Raw genomic sequence first — 4,114 nt, 5'->3', positions numbered from 1 at the left:
AGAGCACGCGACCTGAAGAGAAGAAAATAAGGACGGCGCTTCGCAGTGGCACGTGAAGAAGCCACGGCTTGGTTTCCCTGCTTGCATCGATTCTGGTTCTGCCGTCTCGTTCCTTCGCTCCTGTGGCATACGCCTACACCGTCATCACATGACATCGTAGCTTGTTCAAAGGTGGGCTGATCACGGAGGCAGTGCAAAACCAGGGGAAGTGCCTCCGGTCCTGGAGGCAGTGCGAAACCACGCTGGGTGCACAAAGCTTTCGGGCGGTGGCGGGGCGGGATGAATACATCTAGGGAGTCTACATGACCGGCCGTTCATGTAGGCTCCCTAGTACATCAACTGAGAAGAAAAAGATGATGACTTTCGCTTTCGAGTCGTCTTAGGGGAATGCACAAGGGACCCTGGGATTTTTCAAGTGAAACCTTGACATTGCCCAAGAGAGATTAAACTGCATGGAATATTTCATTATAGAGAAGACTCGCGATTTGTTGTGTGTTATCTACGCAGACTAAAGCCGAATATTTAAAATCCACTTTTCATTATACTCGGACATAAATTTGTGACTTTTTAAATGTCCATAAAATAGTCAAGTGACTTGATGAGCGATTGCATCCAGTCTTACTGCAGAGATTACATGAGCCCAGGTTCTGAAGGTAATACGCGTGCTTTGTTTTCCCTTACAAAAAATCTTCACTAATGGTCGCCGGGGGAAGCTAGCCAGGTGACATTGAGTTTACTCGCGTCTATTGTGGACCGAATAAAGTTGTTTCACTCACTTACTCACTTACGCAAAAAAAAAGAAAGGGGGGGGGGGGGGAAATCGCTTGGACCTATAGTGACGATGCTTGATCGATAGGTTTCGAACTTTTCCCAAAAGTCGCTGTTCCACGGTATCAGTACATGCCTGTGCAGCGGTGGTGCTTTTTGGAAATGATTATTCACGCAACCCATCTTTGCTTAAAATTTGTTTCGTTTTTTCTTATTTTTCTTCGAGTCCTAGGCTACGAATAAACGCATGATGATCGCAAGTGCAAAGTGTACATAAAAGTTCCTCGGACAATCTAGTAATGTAGCGACCGTGCTTGCGAAAGCGAAGAGCAGAGCTTGCAGAAAAACGAGCAGCGAAACTTAATGCAATTAGATGTAAGCTTTATGGGCTGTACCCGTTACTATGCGTCCGTATAGCGGATAGCCAGATATATGTGCACAGCCGTATCCTTTTCCAGCTCTTATATATCTTGGTTATAGAAGTCTGCGGAAAGAAAACTCTACACCCAACTGCACAAAAACCTCGATCTGGGTCTCAACGAAGAGAGCGTCTCTCTTGTCTATAGGTTGTTACGGCAAACCTTGTGTATGCAAGACAGACAGAGGTTATCTTGGAGCACGCCAAGCATAAGACATACCAGACCCCATCAGATAAACCCTTCACCGCAACTCCGACCTCCGCCCGGCCTTCACCGACGTGAAGCTTCGCTTCTTCACCGGCTTTGGTTGGGAGTTGCTTTCACGAAGGCATACACAACGTTAATTGCGGCATGCGAGGCCTGCGGCACGCAAGAAAACATAGACAATTTTTTTAGGAGCGAAGCTCCTTAGGCCCGCACCCCACCGTCGCCGTTGAAGCTCCCTTCTCTTAAGCATCGCTTTGGGTTGCAGTGGCAGGTGATTTCAGAGGAAATTTCTAGTCCTTGAGCGGTTTGGTTCTACCGCACCAGAAATTTGAGGCTAACAGCAATAAGCTCTGTGCACAACTGGTTATAATGGTCGTGTTCACTTTCGCCACCTTTATCGTGGATGGTGAAATGACAACGATCATTCTAGTGCACCACGGGCGCTATGTCGAAGGTAGTAGCAGACGCTCTCCCCACCCGCGCCGGCCCAGAAAAGACAATAAGCGCGCGCGGCGTTCGGCGCGCGTTGCGCAAAAAACAAGGCGCGTGGCGCAAATAAACAGTTTCGAGACGTACCTTTTTGTTTGCGTCCAATTTCTAAGGAGCTTCGCTCATAGGTTGTATTCATACACGGAACAACTGCTGATTTGTTATGTCACTGCCCTCGATTGAAAAGAAAGGAATGTGAAGTTGATAAGAGACGAGAGGTCCCTTAGAACTCGCGTGAGACTTTGAAACGGCGTGGCGCCGTGCTGCCTTATAGATTGCAGAAATAAGCGCCATTCCCTCTTTCAATCACTGCTACCACTACCTTCACTGCAGCATTCGAAGCCACTCGATCAAGGTCCGGCACCAACGCTAGCTCGAGGGATGCCTAAGCACCCACGCTTGCACCAAAAGTTTCGAAGCTGTATGCGCTAAAGTAATAATATAAATGACTGGTAAGTGACAGATGCTATCAATCTAAAAAAAAGTCCTTTCTATTGTGTGACATTTGTTTGCAGATCTTGACATAGGCACCCTGGCAACGATGCTTATTTCGGCAACGACACGCCCACATCTTGTTTGCGTTCGACGTACGGCTTTACCCGCCGTGAATTTATCGTATCGACTTATCGGTGTTCCTTAAGCGTATTTATTTGCGTTGCGTGCATAGAGCTTACAATGCGCTGGGCTTTATTGTAAGCTTTCAATCATTGCTTCCTTCTGAGGTACACCTTTGTGTGTGTCTGTTTGATAAATAGAGCAGGTGAACAACTCGCCGTCTACGTTGTCATCAGAGCTATACTGCTCTCGCCATCTCTCCCCCGCCCACTCCTTCCTCCTGCACTGCGCATGTGTGAATGCCTCTTGGTACGCTTAGTTCCTTTGCAATGAGACGCAATGTCGTCAAACCTTAGCAATTTCATGCTTGTATCTTTTTGAATATACGCAGAATTGCGTACTATGCTATTACTTTCGCTTTCTTCTTGTTCATGGTACATGAAAAAAAAAACTGTACATGAGAATGTAGAATTTCAACGCAATAACAATAAGTACAATGGAATATTGAATATCGACAATTCCAAACACGGAATTTTCTCGCGATGCCTTCGTGTCACGCCACAAGCCCATTGAAAATGAGCCACTCGTGTCTTTTTTTTTTTTTAGTTTCAATAACAAGATCAGCAGCGCTGGATAAACGGAACTTGTTCGTAACTGCCGTTTACCTCCGGCAGGCTGCTCTTCGGCGTCCTAATTCGCGGGGGCAGCGTTTATTATAATAGGCTTTCGGTTCGTCTATTTTATTTCGAAAGCAAATTGTATTATGAATTCTTGACAATTCTTGGGCTGCTGCATGACGTTAACTATGTCTACTACATGCCGGCTACTCCATGCCGGCTACTCCATGCCGGCTCTACACGTGCCTCTGTCAGCCCGCCATGTCTGTAACGTAGCGCGTTATGCTCTGGAATAAGGGGGCCGATCCTGGATATAGGTCATAGCGTAGGACATTGATGAGTGTCCCGTACTACCGTGTTTGCTTGCATACAAGCAGCAGCGGTTAGCCCCTTGTCAGTTTCTGCTAGTCTCGCCTGAATTAAGGTTAATGGCGAAACATAGCCCACTGTGAAAGACACGGGCGAAAAAAAGTAAGGGCAGGACGATGCGCTTACTTCCACCAGACTTTTAAATATATTAAAGGTGTATGTGAGCATTGACTGAAGTTTACAACATTGCCCAACGCTTTTTTCGCAAGCAATCTAAACAACTGCGCATAAGGAATACAATAAATATTGAATATATATGTAAAACACTGCTGAGAGTACGCATATACTGCTGTTTTAACTGTCTGTCGGTGCCATTCACAGCGTGCTGCATGTCTGGCCATGAGCACCACCAACAAGCCCGTTCTTAGATCCTTTGAAGGTTAATGTCGGCTTCTATTGGCTATTGTGAGTAATATCGGATAGCGTTGCCATCTGGTGGCTTGTCAGCTAATGGTGGCTAATGGTGGCTAAATACGGTCAATTATCGGCAGTGCCAGCCAATGTTCGCTGACGGCTAATCTGAAATGGTTTTGTGGTGTGTTGGTTTACGTTAAAACCTCGAATAATACTTATGCACCGTCTCACTATTCCATACTAGGAAGTTTCTGCTTCTTTGGTTTGCCATTACAATTGCTGGTCATCACATCAAAACAGATTAATTAATGCACTTCGTACGTCGTGTGCGCAGGG

The sequence above is a fragment of the Rhipicephalus sanguineus genome, chromosome 10, assembly GCF_013339695.2.
Source record: "Rhipicephalus sanguineus isolate Rsan-2018 chromosome 10, BIME_Rsan_1.4, whole genome shotgun sequence".
Lineage (NCBI taxonomy): Eukaryota > Metazoa > Arthropoda > Arachnida > Ixodida > Ixodidae > Rhipicephalus > Rhipicephalus sanguineus.
The sequence above is the reverse complement of the archived record's forward strand: the minus strand, read 5'-3'. Positions refer to the sequence as shown.